At 42.5% G+C, this 25,321-nt stretch overlaps 1 long non-coding RNA gene across 1 annotated transcript; it reads right to left on the bottom strand.

Moving 5' to 3' along the window:
• Nucleotides 1-1,609: 1,609 nt before the first annotated feature.
• Nucleotides 1,610-25,300, bottom strand: LOC141581468 (uncharacterized). The gene is made up of 3 exons (XR_012514123.1): nucleotides 24,812-25,300; nucleotides 3,053-3,134; nucleotides 1,610-2,407 (listed from the first exon to the last, which is right to left on the bottom strand). It is a non-coding gene; the product is annotated as an uncharacterized LOC141581468 (long non-coding RNA).
• Nucleotides 25,301-25,321: the final 21 nt, after the last annotated feature.

The following is a 25,321-nucleotide window of genomic DNA, read 5'->3' as shown; positions in this document are numbered from 1 at the left end:
GATTACAGGCATGAGCCAGCCTCCCAAGTAGCTGGGACTATAGGTATGCACCACTGAGCCTGGCTTAATATAGCACATTTTGCTTTTTGTTTTGTTTTGTTTGAGATGGAGTCTCACTCTGTTGCCAGGGCTGGCGTGCACTGGTGCAGTCTCAGCTCACTGCAACCTCCCCTTCCCGGGTTCAAGCCATTATCCTGTCTCAGCCTCTTGAGTAGCTGGGATTACAGGTGCCTGCCACTATGCCTAGCTAATTTTTTTGTGTTTTTAGTAGAGACTGGGTTTCACCATGTTGGCCAGGCTGGTCTCAAACTCCTGACCTCGTGATTCACCTGCCTTGGCCTCCCAAAGTGCTGAGATGACAGGCGTGAGCCACCGTGCCCAGCCAATACAGTAGTTTCAAAAGCCACTTTTTTTTTTTTTTTAATTAACGGCCATTTAGGCTGTACCTCTCTCCTTTCCCATGTGGATTTCTCTTTCTAGAAGTAGAATTGCTGGGTCAATGGGAAAGTACATTTCAATTTCTTTTCTTTTTTTAAGCTTTGGGGTCTTGCTCTGTCACCCAGGCTGGGGCACAGTGGTGCAATCACAGCTCACAGAAGCCTTGAACTCCTGGGCTCAAGCCATCCTCTCATTCAGCCTCCCCAGTTGCTGGGATTACAGGTGTGAGCTACAGCACCCAGCTTTCAATTTATTAATATTTTAAAAATCCACATATATATAGACTTATGTTATAATTAGCCAGGTTTTTTACTTAACTATATAGTGTGAGTTATTTCTAAATATCATTCAATATTCTACAGCAATTTCTCCATCCATTTTTAATATACATTTTATTACAGAAAATTTCAAATATATACAAAGGTAGAGAGAATAGTAAAATGAACCCCCATGTACCCATTCCCTGAGCTTCAACAAATATCAACGTACAGCTTCATACAGCACCATTCATGATGGCATAATATGTATCATAAGCATGTTTGATAATATATTGAATCTGTTCCTTATTGTTGAAAAGTTAAGATTGTTTAAATTCCACCATGACAGATAGGATTTCAATCCCTAACCTTTGAAGCATGGGAGTGTTTTGGCCTGGTCTCCACTGAGCCCAGTGCTGCCCCTTTTCTGCCCACAGACACCACTTTGCCCACTGCAGTGTTGTAAGGAGTTGTCTCATGTCCAGGTTTCTTGGATGCAGAGTTGGTGACAGGGACTCAGGTGCTCGTTGTCACGGTTAGTGACTGCCTGGGAGCTGACTGGGTGCAGTGGCTCACGCCTATAATGTCAGTACTTTGGGAGGCCAAGGCAGGCAGATCACTTGAGGTCAGGAGTTTGAGACCAGACTGGCCAACAGGATGAAACTCCATCTCTACCAAAAATACAAAAACTAGCCAGGTGTAGTGGCAGACGCCTATAATCCCACTTATTCAGGAGACTGAGGCAAGAGAATCGTTTGAACCTGGGAGGCAGAGTTGCAGAGAGCCGAGATGGCACCACTGCATTCCAGCCTGGGCGACAGAGGAGACTCTGTCTCAAAACAAACAATAAACACAAAAAACCGACTGCCTGGGGGCAGTGTCACAGATGGTGAAGGAATTTACCAAGATAGTTGTGGGAAAGAAAGGTAGATTTATTAGAGAAAGTGGGAGATGCGTTGCAAGAGAGCAATGGGTAACACAGCAGAGGGAATGCTGTCTGCAAAACGGCAGGGCTGCAGGGGACTTTATAAGGTCGTGCTGCCTGGGCTGAAGGTTTGCAGACAGGAAGCTTGGGTGCAGCTGGACAGGGAGCTGAATGCTTGCGACAGGAAGCTTGGGTGCTAGTGAGCCCTTTGCGGTTGACGCTGTTTTTCAGAACATCCGCTCCCCTCTACCCTGTGTCTGTTCTTGCCAGCTAAGCTCACTTCCAATTTTCTTTTAGCTCCTTAGGGCTCCACATGTGTGACTTATCGGAGGAGCAAAGGAAGCCGAATATGGAAGGGAAAAGCCTAGGCCTGATCCAGGGTGCTCTAGAGCAAATTCCTCCCACTGAACTGTCCTGCTGTGGGGCTAGGGGGTGAGCACTTGCTCCGTTGTTAGTCACTGTTTGCCCGCAGGGTGGAATGTAACCTGCCAGGCATCCTCAAGGGACACACTGGCAGCAGCAGGAGGACGGTGACGGCTGGTGGGGGGATCTCGAGCGCCCACATGCCCACATCCTGCATGCTGAGACCCTTGCTGACACCTATTTACAAGCAAGGCTTATAAAGAAACACCTACAGCTAGGGGTGGGGTGGTGGTGAAGGCAAATCTTCAGGGCTCTTGGATCACACTGGGAGATTTGGGGTTAGAGAAGCAGGCAGCAGGAAATGAATCTGTCTTCTGTTCATATCTGGCTGCAAAGCCCACAAACACCCAAGCTCAGGCTGCAGCTTGATGTGGAATGAGATGGAAGATCGGGCCGCATGATAGCGCAAATGGAATTACAAAAACAGTAACAATAAAATCAGTCAGTAGAAAGGCAGCTGGAGACAAGGGGGAAGGTGGAGGGAAGATAACCCTGATCTTTGGCAGATGCGGAGGCCTTTGGACAAAGCAGCAGAGCGGCCTGGCAGAGGATCATTCAAGTCTGAGACGGAGCTTCTGTTTGTCGGAGATGGGGGCATGCAGGCAGGGGGGCAGTCTAAGAAAACCCCAGTTCAAGGTTCAGGGGAGGGTGCGTTCACAGAGGGCTAAGCACCCTCATCCTTCAAAGCCCTGGGCCTCTGAAGGTCACTGGCCTGCTGCCCATCTTGGTGCAGATCACCCAGGAGGCAGAGGAGAGCAGACATTGCCATCACCCACACACACATTTTTCTGCAACATGGGCTATCAAAATCAAAATCTCAGGAAATCTGGATCTTCCAGAGCCCTGGACCATTGTTTCTGCATGGCCCCTAGAATACATCTCAGTAACAGCCAACTCCTTTAAAGCTGTCCTGCCACAGGCCCCACCATTCCCTAATGCATCACACCTGCCGCTTTACTCATTTACAAGACCATGTTGGCCCTGCAGGTGGTTGTGGCCTCCCACTCACCACGGCTTTCAGAAGTCCAACCTAATCATCTTGTTTTTTTTAATTTTCAATCATCTTTTGAGGTTCCATCCTTTACCTCCAGCTACAGCAGTGAGTACCATGTTCAGAAAAGTGAGGGTGTCAGGGGGCGGTGAAGGGGGAAGGCCAGCCCAGAGGGGAAGGACGTGAGCCCTGGAACTGTCTGGTTACACTCCTGGCTCTGTTACTAGTTGTGTGAGGTAGGCAAGTTGCTTAACCCCCATGGTTTTTTAGTTTTCTCGTCCATAAAATGGGTATAATGAAATGAGTAAATACATGGAAAACAGCATTGATGAAATGCTCAGCTAATGGCACCTATCACTGTGATTACCAGCCTGGTCACTGTTATTGCCAGGCATCCTGCTGCACAAACAAGGCTGCTTCGGGGCTGAGCTTCCACTGGTCCTTGGCCTGGCAGCTGCTCTCAGCAGGCCACAAAGATGCCCTCCCAGCTGCCCTCACCACTGACCACATGCCTCCACGATGGGACCCTGTCTACTCCCCCAAGACCCCAGTATTAGGCACCAGTGTCCGCAGACATTCTGGTACCAGCTATGCCTGAGAGCCTCCTCCAGGGCACTGTGTGCAGCAGACCCAAGACCTTGTGGTCCTGCAGATGTCTGGGAGCCACTCCCTTCAGAGACACATGCCTCCACACCGTCCTCCCCAGCGTGAGCAACCCCCTTCCAACCTGTCTACTTAATCAAAATTCCGCAGGGAGGAAGGGTTAATAAAAATACCCCAGCATGTCAATTCCCCCTGTCTCATTAGCCACAATCTCTGAGCTCAGCAATTTACACACACACACACACACACACACACAGATTTTTTTTTTTTTTTGTAGACGGAGTCTCCCTTTGTCGCCCAAGCTGACGTGCAGTGGCAACATCTTGGCTCACTGCAATTCTGCCTCCCAGGTTCAAGCAATTCTCCTGCCTCAGCCTCCCAAGTAGTTGGAACTACAGCACATACCACCACGCCCACACACACATAATTTTTGGGGTAAAATTATATTTACATTTGATAAAAAGCACAAATCTTTTTTTTTTTTTTTTTTTTTTGAGATGGAGTCTTACCTTGTCACCCAGGCTGGAGTGCAGTGATGTGATCTCAGTTCACTGCAACCTTGCTCTCCTGAGTTCAAGCAATTCTCCTGCCTTAGCCTCCTAAGCAGCTGGGATTACAGGCATGGGCCACTATCCCTGGCTAATTTTTGTATTTTTAGTAGAGATGGGGTTTCACCATGTTGGCCAGGCTGGTCTTGAACTCCTGACCTCAGGTGATCCACCTGCCTCAGCTTCCCAAAGTGCTGAGATTATAGGCATAAGCCACCATGCCCAGCTAAAATGCACAAATCTTAATGGCACGCTTCGACTATTTTGACAAACTTATACCCCCACGTAACCCATATCTCATTCAAGATTTAGAACATATCATCACCTTAGAAAGTTCCCTCATGCCCCTGCCAGTCAATACCCCACCCCTCCCTGACCAGACAAGCACCGTTGTGATTTCTATCCCATATTAGTTTTGCCTGTTCCTAAACTTCATATAAATAGAATCAGAGAGTGTGTACTTCTTTGTTCTGGTTTCTTTTACTCAACCCAATGTTTTTAAAATCTATCCATATGGTTGTGTGTGTCAAGAGTTTGTTATTTCATATCTCTAAGTAGTATTACATTGTATGCATGTATCACAGTTTGTTTATCCATTCTTCTTTGATGGCTGAGGCAGAAGGATTGTTTGAGCCCAGGAGTTTGAGGTTACAGTGGGCCATGATTGCACTACTGCACTCCAGACTCGGTAACAGAGGGAGACCGTGTCTCTAAAAGAATAAAACGTTGCAACTTTTTATGATGTGTGTAGGGTACTTGGTAGTTTTGCATTGGTGAGGTGAGGAGACCTCTACTCAATTCTAGAGTATTGGGGCTACAAGACTTGCCAAAAATAAAATGGTTAACACTTTTGAGCACCTACCACATGCAAAACTCTCTTCTAAGTCTTTAACATTTATTAAGTACAGGCAGTGCTCGACTTACGACCATGGTCGGGGCCGTGGAACGGTCGTAACACGATTTGGTCGTAAGTTGAGTAGCCTATACGTACAGTTAATATGGTGCACGCGGAGATGGTAGTGCTGCCAGATGCTGGTCCGCACTGTCGTACGCCCAGCTGGGCAACGTTTGCGCTGCCAGACGCGGGGCAGGTGTGGCTAGCAATTGTGGTCGTGAAGTCGAATGGTCGTAAGTTGCGTAGGTCGTAAGTCAATCAGTGCCTGTAACTCAATCCTTATAACAACACTTCATGGTAGGTTATTATTATCCCCATAAGAATACCCACAATGTGAAAGAATTAAGTCCCTGGAAAGCAAATGGGGACAGGTTTTTGGTATAGTAATAGAAGGGTGTTGGAAGGCCCCAAAGCCAGCCATGTTCACTACTGTTCTCCATAATTGTTTGCTGATATTGATTTTCTTCTGGGTTTGCAGAGGACTAAGTTTTCTGATTTCTCTCTCTCTCTCTCTCTCTCTCTCTCTCTCTCTCTCTCTGTTTCTGTTTCTCTTTCTTCATTTCTTTTTGAGACAGAGTCTCTGTCATCCAGGCTGGAGTGCAGTGGTGTGAGCTCAGCTCACTGCAACCTCTGCCTCCCAGGTTCAAGTGATTCTTGTGCCTTAGCCTCTTGAGTGGCTGGGATTACAGGTGTCCGCCACCATACCCAGCTAATTTTTAATACGGATGGGTTTCCCATGTTGGCCTGGTGGGTCTTGAACTCCTGATCTCGAGCGATCCACCCTCCTCAGCCTCTCAAAGTGTTGAGATTACAGGTGTGAGCCACCACGCCCGGCATAAGTCCTCTGATTTTTTTAAGAGTGGCAACAGCTACAAGTCTGTTTCTGTATTCTACTTTCACTCCTGGGGACACTTTCCTTTTATCATTTAACTTTTTTTCTTGAAACTCCAGCTGCAAATACATTTAATAATCAACCACAAGAGAGCCCTTGACAGATGGGCCTTGAAACAGATGGCTCCATTGAAAGGCAGCAATTAAAATTGGAGGGTAATTTGAACCAATCAAGAAGATGGGGTCTCTTGGAGGCAAAGTTTCTACAAAAACTGAAACCATATTCCCCAAGCTCCTTTGGTACATTTTTCACCCACAGATGAGCCTTCCTGGGGGTGGATCTAACTTTTTTCTACATTTGGATTGTTGAAAAGGAAGAGAGAGAAATCCTTGGGCCTTGTCAATCAAATTCACTTTTCTTTTGGCAAATTCAGCATCAGTGACAAATTGTGCAATTTGACACAAACAAAGGTGATAGATGTCGGCAAAGCTGTTTTTAAACAGCAGCAATGGAGCGATGTGTAGGATGGGGATTTCTCTCATTCAACAGTCAGTATGTTTAATAACAAGTAAAACAACCAGATGTTGAAACAAAAAACCTACCACCTTGACAATGTCATCTGATAGTCAGCTGCTGCTGATAAATGAGTGTGGGATTCATTCCAATCTCAATTCAGAAAGCTGGCAGGAATTAAAGGACTTTTCTGGATAATTCCTTAATAGAGGTAATGAAGGGCTCTAAATTCACCTTGGAGGCTTTCTTGGGATAGAAAGTACTGGCCTTGATTTTTTTTTTTTTTTTTTTTTTTTTTAGGCAGACTCTCACTCTTTTGCCCACACTGGAGTGCAGTGATGCAATCTTGGCTCACTGCAACCTCTGCCTCCTGGGTTCAGGTGATTCTCCTGCCTTAGCCTCCTGAGTAGCTTGGGACTACAGGCACACACCACCACACCTGGCTGATTTTTGTATATTTAGTAGAGATGGGGTTTTACCATGTTGGCCAAGCTGGTCTTGAATTCCTGACCTCAAGTGATTCACCTGCCTTGGCCTCCCAAAGTGCTGGGATTACATGCATGAGTCACCACGCCCAGCCTGGGCTTGATTTCAGAAGACTTGAGTGGAAGCCTGGTTTGCCACTCTTTCCTTATATGACCTTGGGTTAGTCATTTAATCCCCTTGAAGCCTAGGTTCCCCATAGGATACATAATGATAATAAACTCTGCCCTGTCTCCACCAGAGTTGTTGCAAGGCTCAAGTAGAGTAATAGCTGTCAATCATTTTTTCCTTAATTTAAAATTTTTGAGAAATACTTACATCCAGTAAAATGCACAAATCTTAAGTGTACAGCTTAATAAATTTCTGTGGCTGGGCCCAGTGGCTCACACCTGTAATCCCAGCACTTTGGAAAGCTGAAGTGGGCAGATCACTTGAGTCCAGGAGTTTGAGACCAGCCTGGGGGACGCGGTGAAACCTGTCTCTACAAAAAATACAAAGATTATTAGCTAGTGTGGTGGCACACGACTGTAGTCCCAGTCACTCAGGACTACTTCAGCTGAGGTGGGAGGTTAGCTTGAGCCCAGGAGGTGGAGGTTGCAGTGAGCCAAGATCGTACCATTGCACTCAAGTCTGGACGACAGAGTGAGACCCTGTTTCAAAAAGAATACATTAAATAAATAGATAAATACACAAATAAATTTTTGCATATGTATACTCCTGTGTTGCCACTCAGCTCAAGATATAGAATATTTCTGACACCCCAAAAAGTTTCCTGCGCTTTCCTGGCCGATAGTTCCAAGGAACAATTATTCTCACCTCTATCACTAGAGATAAGCTTGCTTGTTTTGAAATTGGCGTAAGTAGAATCTCATAGTATGTATTCTTTTCTGTCTGGCTTTCCATTGACATTGGTTTCAGGGATACATTTCTGTTGATGCAGCAGTCAGTGGTATGTTCCTTTCTACTGCAGAATAGTATTCCACTTGGTGGCTATTCCAGTTTGTTAACCCATTTTTCTCCTTTGGATAGACACCTGAATTGTTTCCAGTTTGGGATTATTATGAATAAAATTGCCATTAACAAAGACCATGAGATCTCCAGAGGAAGAAGGGAGCTTTATTTTCTCTCTATAGACATGGAAAACAATCTGCAGGATAGGGAGGCACTTCAGCTGAAGTGCTCTGGGAAGAACAAAGGCAGAGTCTGGCTTCAATAGGGAAAAATCTTGCCCTGGTTCTCAATTAGGTACACTTACACAAATGAAGGATTAAAACTGGTTCAGTTCTGATTTGTCAAAATAGTCGAGTCCTAGGCCAGGCGCCGTGGCTCATGCCTGTAATCCCAACATTTTGAGAAGCTGAGGCAGGCTGGTCACTTGAGGTCTGGAGTTTGAGACTAGCCTGGTCAACATAGTAAAACCCTGTCTCTACTAAAACTACAAAAATCAGCCAGGCATGGTGGCACATGCCTGTAATCCCAGCTACTCAGGAGGCTGAGGCAGGAGAATCACTTGAACCCCGGCGGTGGAGGTTGCAGTTGGCTGAGATCATGCCACTGCATTCCAGCCTAGGCGACAGAGTGAGACTCCATCTAACCAAAAGAAAAAAATAAACAACTAGTTGAACCCTGATTGGGTGGCTTCCAAGCCCTGAACCAGAAGACTCTCTCAAAGGTTTCTTTCAAAAGGCCCAGCGAGGGGAAGGGGCAGTTTATCTGCGCACTGAAAACAGGCACTAGTTTGATTCGATTGCAGAAAGGGAGGTCCTGTGACACTTTTACATCTTTCTGAGATCACAGAGTACGTGACCACTTGCTCACCACCTCCTGACTGCCTGGTTCTGTTTTAACTTTGAGCACCTCAGTTTGCCATGGGGAGTCCATTTTGTCTGTTAGCCAGGAGCATATTTTAACACTGCTATGAACATTTTTGTACAAGTATTTTTGTGTACATGTGTTTTCATTTCCCTTGAGTCAATAACCTAGGAGTAGAACACGTGGGTCATAGGATAGATACGTGTTTAATGCTCTTATAAATTGCTAGTTTTCCAAAGCAATTGGAGGTTGGTTGGTTGGTTGGTTTTTTGAAACAGGGTCTTGCTCTGTTGCCCAGGCTGGAGTGCAGCAGCACAATCACGGCTCACTGCAGCCTCAAATCCCCTATGCTCAGGTGATCCTCCCACCTCAGCCACCCAAGTAGCTGGGACTACAGGTGTGCACCACTACACTTGGCTAATTTTTGTATTTTTTGTAGAGGCAGGGTTTCACTGTATTACCCAAGCTGCTCTTGAACTCCTAGGCTCAAGTGATCCACCCACCTTGGCCTTTCAAAGTGCTGGGATTACAGGAGTGAGCCACAGCACCTGGCCATATGGGTGCAATTTTACACTCCCTCCAGAAACTTGTGAGAACTCTAGTTGCTCTACATCTTAATTATGCTTGTTAACTTCAAACTGACCTCTACAACATAGCGGGTATCACTGTCACTCTGAGGGAGGAGAAGACGTAGTATTGGGATTAATACAAAGCATGGATCTGGGTCTGAGTCTTACTTGAATCATTGTTCTGCACTGGGCTTGCTACATGGCCTTGAATAAACTACTGAGGCCCTCTAGCCTCACTTTCTGCATCTGTAAAACAGGTATCTCTATAGCATCTCTCTCCAAGAGTCATTGTGAGGGTTAAATGAGAAAAATCTTGTGGAGACCTTAGCCCAGGGCATTGTACACAGTTTGTACTTAATTAGTGATGTCTGTGATCTTTTTTCTCTTTCCTTTCTTGTCTACTCTTTAATAGATCTCAGCAGGAGAGAATACCTTTAAGTGCCACACAACTGTCAGGGATGCTGACAGAGCCTTAGATTATGATCCATTTTGTAGGATAGGAGCTGTCCACCTTTTTTGATCAGAAACATCTTTACTGCCCCCAAGATGGAATGTCTACCTAGGTTGGCAGAGCAGAGAGATAGAAAGACATGAATTTTGGGGGAGTTGCTGAATCAACCAACCTGACACTCACCTTACCACTGGACTTCTAATTAGTTTAGCTAATATGTTTTCTTTCTGTTTAGGCCAATTTTGACTGGGTGTTTGCAACAGCGCAAACATCCGGACTGACACATCAAATGGTTCCAACCTTCCTCCACTGAGCCTGGATTTGCTCTCAATATCCTTAAGTCTCACCTTCTCTCAGACTCAACCAATTGCCAGGAGCTGGCATTCTGGAGAAAGCCTGTTTGCTATCCCGGATAATATCAAGTCACCTTCTGTGCCACTGACATGAAACCCATCTGAAGGGCAAAGTAAGAGGCTTCCCTTTTATGCTTTTAATGACTTTGTTTTTTGTTTTCTAGCTGGAGTACAGTGGCACAGTTTCGACTCACTGCAATCTCCACCTCCTGGATTCAAGTGATTCTCCTGCCTCAGCTTCCTGAGAGTTGGGACTACAGGTGTGTTCCACCACACCTGCCTAATTTTTGTATTTTTAATAAAGGCAGGATTTCATCATGAACTCCTGACCTCAGTGATCTGCCTGCCTCAGCCTCCCAAAGTGCTGGAATTACAGGTGTGAGCCACTGTGCCTGGCCAAACCTTTTAATGACTTTTGAAGAATATTGTTGATCACTCAGCCACAGCTCACCAAGCTTTATGTAATTTGTAACCTTTTGTAAGAAATCGTCTCTGGCAGAAGCAGGTCAAGAGAGGGGGTAATAATTAGCGCAGCTGGATTCTGGTTTTGTTTTGTTTTTTTTTTTTTTTTTGAGACAGAGTCTCTTTCCGTCGCCAGGTGCCAGGCTGGAGTGCAGTGGTGCAATCTCGGTTCACTGCAACCTCCACCTCCTGGGTTCAAGCAATTCTTCTGCCTCAGCATCCCAAGTAGCTGGGACTACAGGCTCGCACCACCATGCCCAGCTAATTTTTGTATTTTTAGTAGAGACGGGGTTTCACCATGTTGGCCAGGATGATCTTGATCTCTTGATCTGCCTGCCTCAGCCTCCCAAAGTGCTGGGATTCCAGGTATGAGTCACTGTGCCCAGCCGTGTCTGTTATTTAAGAAATATTTTGGCTGGGCACGGTGGCTCACGCCTGTAATCCCAGCACTTTGAGAGGCCGAGGTAGGTGGATCACCTGAGGTCAGGAGTTTGAGACCAGCCTGGCCAACATGGTGAAATCCCTGTCTCTCTCTCTCTCTCTCTCTATATATATATAGCTTTCCTTCCATGAACTCACATGCTGTTAATTGTGGGGAATACCAAAGAAGGAAAGCAAGGTTCCAGAGTGCTAACAGTTAGGGGAAGTAACAGAAATTCTGGATTGTGAAATATTTAACATTCCACAGTGAAGGGAATATTTTACTTTACTTTAAACTTTTTTTTTGAGACAAAGTTTCACTCTTGTTGCCCAGGCTGGAGTGCAATGAGCAACCTCTGCCTCCGGGTTCAAGCGGTTCTCCTACCTCAGCCTCCTGAGTAGCTGGGATTATAGGCATTCACCATCAAGCCCGGCTAATTTTGCATTTTTAGTAGAGACGGGGTTTCTCCATGTAAGTCAGGCTGGTCTTGAACTCCCAACCTCAGGTGATCCACCTGCCTCCGCCTCCCAAAATGTTAGGATTACAGGAGTGAGCCACTGTGCCCAGGCTTTTATTTTTACTTTTTATTGTAGGATAATGAATTATATATATATGGTAAAGTACACAAATCTTAAATGTACAGCTTAATGAATTTTTAAAAAGTGAATACATCCATGCACTCAGCATCCAGGTTAAGAAATAGAACATTGGCTGGGCGCTGTGGCTCAAGCCTGTAATCCCAGCACTTTGGGAGGCCGAGGCGGGTGGATCACAAGGTCGAGAGATCGAGACCAACCTGGTCAACATGGTGAAACCCCGCCTCTACTAAAAATACAAAAAATTAGCTGGGCATGGTGGCGCATGCCTGTAATCCCAGCTACTCAGGAGGCTGAGGCAGGAGAATTGCCTGAACCCAGGAGGCGGAGGTTGCGGTGAGCCGAGATCGCGCCATTGCACTCCAGCCTGGGTAACAAGAGCGAAACTCCGTCTCAAAAAAAAAAAAAAAAGAAATAGAACATTAAGAGATCTCAGAAGTTTCCTTCATTTCCCGTCTCAAGCAACAACCTCTCCCTGCTTCACAATAATCACTGTCCTGACATCTGTCACCATAGATTAGTTTTTCCTTACTTGAACTTTATTAAATAAAATTATACTTCTGCGTCTAGCTTTTTTTGTATGTCATTATGTCTGCGGGATTCACTCATGTTGCTGCTTATGGATGGAGCTTTCTTTTTTGTTCCTGAATTATTTTATTATATGACCACAACATTATTTATCTCTTCTTCGGTTAATGGACTTCTGGGTTGTTTCCACTGTTAGGCTAGTACAAATAATGCCGCTATGGACATTGGTGTACTTGGCTTTTAAGGAAAATATGTACACATTTATGCTGAAGATAGATCATAGACAGACAGATACATAGATAGATGTACTAGGTCATAGAGTATGTGTATATTTAGCTTTAATATATTTTGCCAGTTTTCCAAAGTGGTTGTCTCTATTTATAAACCCTCTACCGCACATGATGTTCCCAGTTGCTTCACAACCTTTTGGACAGTTAGTATTGTCAATTTTAAAGTGTAGCCATTTTCTCAACTTCATTAGTTGTTGGGAAAATGAAGATTAAAACCATAATGAGATACTTTCCACTTCTATTAGAATGCCCCAAATAAAGAAAAAACCTGACAGTATCAAGTGTGAGCAAAGATTGGAGCAACAGGAACTCATACATTGCTCGGTGGGAATGGTACAACCATTGAGAATATAATTTGGCATTTTCTTATAAAGGTAAATATATATTTGTCATATGACTCAGAATTTCCATTCCTAGGTTTTTATTCAAGGGAAATGAAAACCCATGTTTACACAAAAACATGTACAAGAATTTTCTCAGCAGCTTTATTCCTCACAGCCAAAAACCGGAAATAACCCAAACATCCATTAAGATGAATGGATAAGCTGAGCACAGTGGCTCACACCTGTAATCCCAGTACTTTAGGAGGCCAAGGTGAGCAGATCACTGGAGGTCAGGAGTTCAAGACCAGCCTGGCCAAGATGGTAAAACCTCGTTTCTACTAAAAATACAAAAATTAGCCAGGTGTGGCGGTGCCCGCCTGTAATCTCAGCTACCTGGGAAGCCGAGGCAGGAGAATCCCTTGAGCCCAGAAGGCAGAGGTTGCAGTGAGCCAAGATCATGCCACTGCATTCCAGCCTGGGCCACAGAGCAAGACTCTGTCTCAAAAAACAAAACAAAACAAAACAAAGATGGATAAATAAAATGTAGTATATCCGTATAATGAATTCTACTTATCAATAAAAAGGAATGAACCACTGATACAGATATCAACATAAACACCAAAAAACAAACATGATGCCAAACTAAAGAAGCCTGATATGAAAGATAAAGTGTGATTCAATTTACATGAAATTTAGAACAGGTATTGACCACAAAGAGACGTGAGAGAAACATTAGGATAATGGAAATGTTTTACATCTTGATTCTGGTGCTGGTCATATAGATATATACATGTACTAAACAAATCTAAGTGTACTCTTAAAACAAGTGCATTTCATTGTTTGAAAGTATCCTCCATAAAATATCTAGTTATTCTGGTCTGATAGATATGTAGTGGTTTTTCACTATAGATTTAATTTTCATTATCCTGATGACCAATTGTGTTAAGGACTTTCCATATATTATTAGCAATTCAGATATTATATTAATCAGGGTTCTCCAGAGAAACACAACCAATCAGATGTGTGTGCATAGATAGATAGATAGATAGATAGACAGATAGATAGATAGATAGATAGATAGATAGATAGATAGATCTAACATGATTATAAAGGTTAACAAGTCTCAAGATCTGCAGTCATCAAGCTGGAGACCCAGGACCTAGGATAGTGGTTGGTGTAGTTCCAGTCCCAGTCTGACAGTCTCAAGACCCAGGAAGAGCTGATGTTTCAGTTTGAGTTAAAAGACAGAAAAAAATCCCATTCCCAACTTAAAGACAGGCAGAAGAAATTCTGTTACTCAGCCTTTGCATTTTTTCAGGCCTTCAACTGATTGGATGTGGCCCACCCACATTAAGGAGGGCAATCTGCTTTACTCAGTCTACCCATGCACAAGTTAATCTCATCCAGAAGCACCCCCACAGACACACTCAGAATAACATTTGACTAAATGTCTGGGCATCCTGTGGCCCAGTCAAGTAGACAGGTACAATTTAACCATCACATATCCTTTTTCATGACATACCTGTTTAGGTTTTTACCCACCCCTAACAAGATCTTTTTCTTCTTGATTTACAAGAGTTTTCTATATAGTCTAGATATGAGTCTTAGATAAGTGTATTGCAAGTTTATTCCAGTGGTTTGCCTTTTCACTCTCTCAGTTGTATCTAATTTATCAGTCTTTTCTTTATGGTTAATGATTACTGTGCCTTGTTTAAGAATTGTTTGCCGGAGAGAGATCCAAGATGGCTGATCACTAGCAGCTCGGGATTGTAGCTCCCAGTGAAAGCACAAAGAAGGAGAGGACGCCACACCTTCACATGAATTCTTGTTGCGCACGCACCAGGAGATTCCCAGCGGAGGAGCCCCACGGGTGACCGGTGAGGCGGTTTTGCCGGCGCCTCAGAGCGTTGGTTCTTGGTGCAGAGTCAGAAAAGCACCATCAATCTTAACGCCACTGATTTAGTCGGCGCAGTGGGTTGCTCAGATTTCGGCGCTGAGAATCAATAAGTTGGACGTCCACTCAGAAACCCAATTACAAAGACGGTAATTATAAAGACCACATGGATAAATCTACAACGAAGGGAAGAAAACAGCCAAAAAAGGCTGAGAATACCCAAGATCAGAACGCCTCTCCCTCAGCAGGGGATCACAGTTCCTCATCAGCAACGAAACAAGGCTTGATGGAGAACGAGTGTGTTCCAATTACAGAAGCAGGCTTCAAAACGTGGATAATAAGAAACGTCTCTGAATTAAAAGAACTTGTTCTAACACAATCCAGAGAAACTAAGAACTTTGAAAAAAGGTTTGACGAAATGTTAACAAGAATACACAATTTAGAGAGGAATATAAGTGAATTGATGGAGTTGAAAAACACAATACAAGAACTACGTGAAGTATGCACAAGTTTTAACAGCCGAATTGATCAAGCAGAAGAAAGGATATCAGAGGTCGAAGACCAACTCAATGAAATAAAACAAGAAGACAAGATTAGAGAAAAAAGGATAAAAAGGAACGAGCAAAGTCTCCAAGAAATATGGGACTATGTGAAAAGACCTAATCTACGCTTGATAGGTGTACCTGAATGTGACGAAGAGAATGAATCCAAGCTGGAAAATACGCTTCAGGATATTATTCAGGAAAATTTTCCCAACCTAGTAAGGCAAGATAATATTCAACTCCAGGTAATACAGAGAACACCACAAAGATATTCCTCAAGAAGAGCAACTCCAAGGCACATAATCGTCAGATTTACCCGGGTTGAAATGAAGGAGAAAATACTAAGGGCAGCCAAAGAGAAAGGTCAGGTTACCCACAAAGGGAAGCCTATCAGACTTGCAGCAGATCTCTCAGCAGAAACCCTACAAGCCAGAAGAGAGTGGGGACCAATATTCAACATCCTTAAAGAAAAGAACTTTCAACCCAGAATTTCACATCCAGCCAAGCTAAGCTTCATAAGTGAAGGAAAAGTAAAGTTTTTTGTGAACAAGCAAGCACTCAGAGATTTCATCACCCCCAGGCCTGCTTTACAAGAGCTTCTGAAAGAACCACTACATATAGAAAGGAATAAACAGTATCAGCCTTTCTAAAAAATACCAAAAAGAGCATCAATATAATGAAGAATTTACATCAACTAATAGACAAAATAGCCAGCTAATATTAAATGGCAGTATTAAACTCACATATATCATGGTTAATTCTAAATTTAAATTGACTAAATCCCCCAATCCAAAGACAGACAGACAATTTAGATAAAAAACTAAAACCCATCAGTATGCTGCATCCAGACCCATCTCACATTCAAGGATACACAAAGACTCAAAACGAGGGATGGAGAAAGATTTACCAACCAAACAGAGAGCTAAAATAAATAAATAAAAAGCAGAAGTTACAATTTTTGCCTCTGATAAAATAGTTGTTAAAGCAACAAAGATCAAAAGAAGCAAAGAAGGACATTATATAATGATAAAAGGATCAATGCAACAACAAGAAGAGCTAAAGATCCTAAATATGTACGCACCCAATACAGGAATACCCAGACATATAAGACTAATAAAGAGACTTAGACTCCCACACAATAATAGTCAGAGACTTCAACATTAATATTAGACAGATCAATGAGACAGAAAATTAACAACGATATCCAGGACTTGAACTCAGATCTGGAACAAGTAAACGTAATTAACATTTATAGAACTCTCCACTTTAAATATACAAAATATACACTCTTATCAGTACCACATCATATCAACTTAGAAGTTTAAACGAAATGTTGGTTGGCTCCTTGTTTGTTATTCTCTTCCCTCATTTTATGTCTCCATTATTAAGGACAATAATAGGCATACCCATATTTAGACTGCATTCTAGCCCAGGCAATAAAGCAATACCCCCATTCTCTCTCCCTCTTCCTCTTTCTCTTTCTTCCTCTTCTTTATTCTTTTTTTATTCTCTTTTTCTTTCTCAAAAAGAAAAAAAGAAAAAAAAAAGACGTGGTGGAAAAAAAAAAAAAAAAAAAAAAAAAAGAATTGTTTGCCAACCCCCAGAACCTCTAGGTCACTAAGCATATTATCTTACCTTTAAGAAAGCTTATTGTACTTTTTTTACACATTCAGGTCTATAAACCATCTGGAATTCATTCTTGGTATATGGATGAATATTGCTGTTCTTTTAAATTTTTTTATAGAGCCAGTAGATTCAATGCCACTTATTGAAAATAGAATCCTTTCTCCCCCTGGGTTACTTTTGTTATAAATCAGGTAATTATACAAGTGTGGATTTGTCTCTGGACTCTCTATTCTGTTTCACTGGCCTATTCATTCTTTTGCCAAGATCATAATTTTTGAATTATGACAGCTTTAAACTAAGTGTTGAAATTTTGAGATGTAAGTCCCTCTCTCACATTTTCTTTTTTAAGAATGTCTGAAAAGAATATTTTTGCATTTTCAGGTAAAATTTAAGATCAGCTTGTCAATTTCCATTAAAAATTTGCTAGAATTATGGCTGGGATTGCATTGAATCTATAAATCACTTTGAGGAAAACTGGCATCTTGAGTCTTCAGTCCAAAAACGTGGTCTATCTCGACATTTATTTAGGTCGTCTTTAGTTGCTCTCATTAATACCTTGTAGTTTTTAGCGTCAAAATCTTGTATGTCTTCTGAGATTTAATACTATTTATATGATTTTTATGCTGATACAAATGATATCATTTGAAAATTTCATTTTCCAGTAATAACATCTATATACTTTACAGATATATAGAAATACAATTTATTTTTGTATATTCACCTTTTTTGACAGCCTTGCTAACTTCATGAATTAATTTTAATATTTTGTCTGTAGATTATTTTTGATTTTCTTCTTATGTATTCATGTCACTTGTCCATGATGGTGATTTTATTTTTTTCTTGCCAATCTTTATGCCTGCTATTTCTCCTCCTTGCCTACTGCACTGGCTAAAACCTCTAATAAACTGTTGAATATAAACAACACCTTTGTTATGTTTATATCACTTTAGGAGAAATATTTATATTTTTCCATTAAGTGATATTTGCTGAAGGCTTTTTATAGATACCCTCCATCAGATTAAGTTCCCATCTATTCCTAGTTTGCTAACAGTTTTGATCATAAATACATGTTGAATTGTATTAAATGCTTTTTATTGGCATCTATTAAGATAAACACATTTATTTTTCTCATTTATGTTGTTAGTGTGGAAAATTACATACATTTTCTAATATTATATTCTTGGTAAGAAAAAATTATTCATATGATCCTGATGTATTATCCTTTTGCTATATTGCTGGATTTGGTTTCCCAATATTTTATTTCAGATTTTTGCCTTTATGTTTAGTAGGGCTGTTCTATTTCTCTTCTTGTAGGGCACTTCCAGGTTTTGGAATCAACGTTTGCCAGCCTTATTGAACAAGCTGAAAAGTGTTCTTATTTTTTATATTCTCTGGAACACTTTATGTAAGATTTGTTTATTTCTCCCTTAAATATTTGAAAGACTTCACCAGGGAAGACACGTGGGCCTGGAGTTTTCTGGTTTGGGTGCATTTGTCTGATTTGATCAGAAGGAGAAGGTGTGTTTTGAAATCCTGTCTGTCCCATAGGCCTTGACACTTGCTGATCCTGCATAGCTCCACATAGCTACTCCTTTGGTAATCCAGGTCTCTGCTCAGATGCTCCCTCTTCAGAGAGGTTCTCCATTACTTCCCCAGCTGAAGCAGCACCTACTCCTCTCAGCTGCACTTTCTTTTTTTCTTTTCTTCTTGGGACAGGATCTCACTCTGTCGCGCAGGCTGGAGTGCAGTGGCTCAATCATAGCTCACTGTAGCCTTGACCTCCTGGTCTCAAGTGATCCTCCCACCTCAGTCCCCCTAAGTAGCTGGGACTACAGACATGTGCCACGACACCCGGCTAATTTTTAGGTATTTTGTAAAGATGAGGATTTGCTATGTTGCTCAGGCTAGTCTTGAACTCACGAGCTCAAGTGATCTCCTGCCTCAGCCTCCCAAAGTGCTGGGATTACGGGCATGAGCCACTGCGCCTGGCCCTTTCTTTCTTTTTTTCTTTATTTCTTTTAATATACAGGCTTATCACTCCCTGAAATTAACCTTCCCCAAAATCTGTTCATATATTTATTATGTGTCCACTCTATTAGAATGTGAGTTCCATGGACCAGGGACCCTGTCAATTTCATTCATTCTGTATCCCCAGCACTCAGCACATAGCAAGCACTCAACAAATAATTTTCAAGAGACTAAATGAAAGGAGGTCAAATGGAGGCCCTTTCCCCACAAAGTCACCAGAAGAACGATCATGAGAGTTGTTAATCATTGAGCCTCACTTTTATTTTTTATTTTTATTTTTTATTTGAGATGGAGTCTTGCTCTGTCGCCCAGGCTGGAGTTGAGGGGTACAATCTTGGCTCACTGCAACCTCCGCCGCCTGGGTCCAAGTGATTCTCCTGCCGCAGCTTTCCAAGTAGCTAGTATTACAGGTGCTCACCACCATGCCTGACTAATTTTGTATTTTTTACAGGGTTTCAGCATGTTGGCCAGGCTGGTCTCAAACTCCTGACCTCAAGTGATCCACCTGCCTTGGCATCCCAAAGTGCTAGGATTACAGATGTGAGCCACTGTGCCCGGCTGAGCCTTACTTTTAAAAATGTCTTAGAAGACTTTTTTTAAAAGAGCAGTTTTAGGTGCACAACAAAATTGAGCCAAAGGTACAGAGATTTTTTTACATATCCCCTACCCTAGCCTCTCCCACTGCCAACATCCCCACCACAGTTGCACATTTGTTAAAACTGATGAGCTCATGTTGACACATCATGATCACCCAATCTGTAGTTTACATTACAGTTTACGCTTGATGTTGTGCATTCTGTGGGTTCAAGAAACTTTGTAATGCTATGTATCCAACAGCCTCATCTTTTTAATAATAATTGACTATAGTCTTGATTGGACTTACATAAATACAAAAACATGCAATATAATTCTGTGTTCTTTGCCAAGTTACAAAGTCATTTTGAAACAAAATGTAATGAACATGAAAGTAAGACTTTCTCATTTTCTTTGTAAATGGAACTGTTTAATGTTACCTTGTTAATGGGTGGAATAAAATGTAATCTGATGGTGAAAATATTCTTCTTAACATTGTGGAAAGTACCTCCCCATATTGCATGTAGTGGAAAAGCAACTTGATTGGGGAAAGTTCACTGAATTAAGTTTATTAAGCTTACTGAATTCTGGCCTACTGACCTTGTAACAAGCATGTTAGATGAAATGCTATATGGGCTCAAGTAATACCTGTATCATTCAGGATTATTTTGATTGCAAGTGACATAAAACCTCAGTGAAATTGAGCAAAAAATGGAATTTTCTGGGTCATGCAACGAAACATCCAGAAGGCACAGCTTGATCCAGAAACTGTGTCACAATGTCACTTGAGTACAGGCTCTCTCTCCATCACTATATTGCTTTCTTCTGTGTTGTCTTCCTTCCCAGACAAATTCTTCTTTTGTGGATAATAAACAATTAAACAGGCCGGCCTGGTGGCTCACATCTGTAATCCCGGCACTTTGGGAGGCCAAGGAGGGTGGATCACTTGAGGTCAGGAGTTCCAGACCAGCATGGCCAACATGGTACAACCCCATCTTTACTAAAAATATAAAAATTAGCTTGGCGTGGTGACGCACACCTGTAATCCGGGCTACCTGGGGGCTGCGGCATAAAAATCACTTGAACCTGAGAGGTGGAAGTTGCAGCAAGACAAAATTGTGCCACTGCATTCCAGCCTGGGCAAGAGTGAGAATCTGTCTCAAACAAACAAACAATTAAACAACAATTTTTAAGGAATGATAATGCCTACAAAAACATCTTCACAGTTCTAATATATTCCAGACATAAAGAGAACTGTCTGAGCAGAACATCTTAAGAGTGCGTTTTCTTGACCCTGTTGGTTTATAGACCAATTCCTAGACCAGTCGCTGTGGCCAGGCTACCGCAGTACTCTGCTCTGATTGGCTAGGCCTGAGTCACATGCCACCAATCAAAACACAGGGACTGAGATTTGGGGCAGGAGCGCTCCTCAGGGGAGTTGAAGTGTTAAAATAGCAGATGTCCTTCAGAGAGTCACTGTCTGGTAATACAGTATAGTGTATTGAATGCACATCCCATATACTCAATGAGTTCATCTGAAGAGTAAGAATAGCAAAAAGCACAATTCAACCAGACAAGAGTGAAAAGGCCTGTGTTTGTTTGATATGATCATGCAGTCAAAAAAGCTACAGTTATATACCTGGTATGTATAGAAGACATGCAAATCTGTGTTACAATACAAGATTCCGTCAAAGACGGAAAAATAGGATTCTGTTAAAGAATGTTTGGGACCCAGCAGGACTAAATGAGGGAAGATAAGGACTCCCCTCCACCACCCAGCTGTCTTTTAAGTAGGTAAGAGTTTGAAAATCCCCACCTCTGAGAAAGGGGCCCTGCAGGGGCTCTGAGGCACATCGCAGAACAATTCTCAAGGCAAAGGCTCTTGAAAGATTCTGAGGTCAGATAAAGTTATGTTTAAGAAAGCTCTTCTAACCTATATAATTAATTGACAAACAGTTCCAGAAATAGCTCTGTTACAGATCTTGCCACTAGGAGACAGAAGCTCCTCTCTGTGTGGCACTTGGACAAGACGACAGTTCATGGAGTGGAGTTGGAGGTGAGTTCAGAATCCTCAAAGGAAATTCTTTGAATCATATACCTGGGCAAATATTGGCAAGGTGATGTTGGTTGTAATTCTGTGCCAACAAAACAAAACCAACCAGCTCAGTTTTAGTGTATTTTTTTCTGATTAAGGGAGTTATGCATGGTCAGTTCATTGGAGAAACTTTGGAAAGTACACAAATGAGCTTTTAAGGGCTCACTTGTGGTTCCCCTAGCCAGGAGAGATACCATTCCCACTTAATCATATATCAATATCCTCTCTTTCTTTGTCTTTTATTTATTTATTTATTTATTTATTTATTTATTTACTTTTGAGACAGGATCTTGTTCTGTAACCCAGGCTGGAATGCAGTGGCGCAATCACACCTCACTGCAACTTCTGCCTCCTGGGCTCAAGTGATTCTCTTGTCTCACCCTCTCAAGTAGCTGGGACTACAATCTCATGAGCCACCATGCCTGGCTAATTAACTTTTTTTTTTGTAGAGATGGGGGTCTCTGGTCTTGAACTTCAAAGCTCAAGTGATCCTCCCACCTTGGCCTCCCAAAGTGCTGAAATTACAGGAGTGAGTCAATGCATCCAGTCCTCTTAAAATATATATATATGCACAGATACATTTGTGATAAAACTATAAAACATCTGGAATGGTAAATAGGAAATGTCAGATTGTGGTTATCTCTGGGGCTAGGAAAGAATATGGGAAGACCATCTGGAAAACTGAAAGGTTTTCGAGATGAGGTCTCACTCTGTCGCACAGGCTGGAGTGCAGTGGCGTGACCACGGCTCAACTGGAGCCTTGATCTCCTGGATTCAGGTGATCCTCCCACAGCCTCCCCAGTAGCTGGGACTACAGGTGCATGCTACCACACCCAGACACTTTTTTTTTGTATTTTTTGTAGAGACAGGGGTTCACCATGTTGCTTAGGCTGGTCTTGAACTCCTAGGCTCAAGCTACCCTCTTGCTTCAGCCTCCCAAAGTGCTGAGATTATAGGTGTGAGCCACTATGCCTAGCCACTTTTTCCATTTAATATTACATTTTCAAGATTTATCCATGGTGCATCTGTGGCTAAAGCACACTCATTTTTCACTGCCATGTAATGTTCCATTGCATAATACCCCACCATTTTTTTATCCTTTTTTTTTTTTTTTTTTTTTTTTTTGGTTAACAGATATTTGGCTCATTTCAAGGTTTTTGCTAACATGAACTGTGCTTCTATGAAGATTCTTGCTATATATCCTACTGCATATGTGTAAGAGTTTCTCCAGAGCATATATCTAGGAGTAGAAATGCTGGGTTTTACAATGTAGAAATATTCAGCTTTAAAAGGCAAGTGTCCTGAATTTTCATTTGGCAATGTTGCACAAGCATTTGCCTATGTCATTAAAAGTTCTTTTTTTTACATAAAGGAAAAGCAAGGTAAAAGTATGAAACATTATTCAGATGTACTGGAAATGGGTTTATAATGTTGAGGAAAATCCAACACTGAGACAATGGATCGCTCGGCAAGGCTAGTTTACTTTCTGCAGAAAGGGTGCAACTCGCCAGCAGTCTTGCCACGAGGGCACACCTAAACAAAGGAGACAGGAACATTTATAACTTTCATAACCTGATGCAATTGCCCTAATGCTGTGTCCAGTTTCCATTGGCCGGAATGGGACCTCACATTCTATGCTTGACCCAATTGGCTAAAAACTTGAAGATTTCCTGAATAGATAAGGAGGAAAGAAGACAAGGGAGAAGAGGAAGCTAGTCAGGAGGTCAGGAGAATTTCCAAATAAGGAATGGCATGCACCAGGTTTTGGAGCTTGTCCAGTTCTGTTCAGACGTGCTGGAGCAAGTCAAGGTAGCCGATTTAAGATGTAGCTGATTTACAGAATATATATACATGGGTATATGTTTATGCTGATAGCAGATAATGGCCATAAAGCAAGAGATTATAACTCCTTATAATGTAGTCTAAGATATAAACTTTGAAGAATAACTTTCCCATCTCTCACAAGATGCAAGATACTATTATCTTTATGGATATTCTCTGGCCACAGCAGGGTCTTGTTACATATTTAATAGCTTGAGGACAAAGGCCACATCCATACATATTGTTAATCAGCACCAATTATTTATAGAGAACTCACACTATGCTGGTGTGAGGTATTAAAAATAAACAAAGTGGCCAGGCATGGTCGCTCATACCTGTAATCCCAACACTTTGGGATATTTCTGGGACTACAACCTGGGGTCACTTGAGGTCAGGAGTTCAAGACCAGCCTGGCCAACATGGTGAAACCCCATCTCTACTAAAAATACAAAAACTAGCTGGGTGTGGTAGTGGGTGCCTGTAATCACAGCTACTTAAGAGGCTGAGGCACGAGAATCATTTGAACCTGGAGGTGGAGGTTGCAGTAAGCTGATACCGCGCCACTGCACTCCAGCCCTAGAGTGAGACTCAGTCTCAGTAAATAAAGTTGGATACTAGTTGCTATAGACTTCTTAATGTTTGTGTCCTCCCCTTTCAAATTTATCTGTTGAAACTCTGCACCTCAATGGTATGGTATTAGGAGGTGAGGACTTTGGTAGGTGATTGGATCATGAGAGTGAAGCCCTCAATTAAAGCCCTTATAAAAGAAATATTGGGGAGCTCCCTCATCCTTCTTCTGTGTGTGGTTACAGAGAGAAGAGTGCTTTATTAGTTTGTTCTCGTGCTGCTATGAAGAAATACCTGAGACCGAGTAATTTATAAAGAAACGAAGTTTAATTGACTCATAGTTCTGCATGGCTGGGAGGCTTCAGGAAACTTACAATCATGGTGGAAGGCACCTGCTCACAGAGTGGCAGGAGAGAGAATGAGTGTAAGCGGGGGAAATGCCAGATGCTTATAAAACCATCAGATCTTGTAAGACTATCACGAGAACAGCATGGCGGAAACTGCCCTATGATCTGATTACCTCCACCTGGTCTCACCCTTGATATGTGGAGATTATTGAGATTATAATTCGAGGTGAGATTTGGATGGGAACACAAAGCCGAACCATATTAAGTGCTATCTATGAATTAGGAGGCAGGCCCTCAGCAGACACTGAATCTGCTGGTGCTTTAATCTAAGAGCAGGCGTCCCCAAACTTTTTACACAGGGGGCCAGTTCACTGTCCCTCAGACCGTTGGAGGGCCGCCACATACTGTGCTCCTCTCACTGACCACCAATGAAAGAGGTGCCCCTTCCTGAAGTGCAGCAGGGGGCCGGATAAATGGCCCGCAGGCCATAGTGTGGGGACGCCTGATCTAAGGCTTCCCAGCTTCTAGAACTGTGAGAAATAAATTTCTGTTGTGTATAAGCCATTCAGTCTACGGATGAGTCTGACCCCACTTGCCCCGCTCACCATCTTCCAGCCACACACCCCTTCTTTCTAGTCTCCAAACACTAATCTGGCTTTCCCTGGAGATTTCACTCTTGTTCCCTCTGCATGGAATTCTCTGAAGCCAGAACTTTGCAAGCCCCATCCTTTCTCATTCTTCTTTATTCAGCTCAAGATGCCACCACCACAGAAAGGCCTCTCTTGACCATCTAAGCATTCTCTCTCCCATCACCCTGTTATTTCTTCATAGCTCTTCTTGCAAACTGCAATTAATTATTTATTATATTTTGTTTCCTCTGCCAGCCTGGGAAGTCCATGAGGGCAGCGATCTTGTCTGTCGTGGTCGCCACTGTGTTCCCAGCTCGTAGACTAGGACCCAGCCCTTGGCACTCAAGGAGTAAAAAAATTCCTTTAACTTAAGGAATTCCAGAATCGCTTTCTCCTGACAGAGCCGACTCTAATCAAATGAGAAAGGTGAGGGCTGCGGCTGCCTGGGCCCAAGGCGTGAAGGTTCGGCCCAAGGCCACGCCCCCT

Source organism: Saimiri boliviensis, chromosome 1, assembly GCF_048565385.1.
Source record: "Saimiri boliviensis isolate mSaiBol1 chromosome 1, mSaiBol1.pri, whole genome shotgun sequence".
Classification (NCBI taxonomy): Eukaryota; Metazoa; Chordata; class Mammalia; order Primates; family Cebidae; genus Saimiri; species Saimiri boliviensis.
This window is presented reverse-complemented; position numbering and strand designations above follow the sequence as displayed.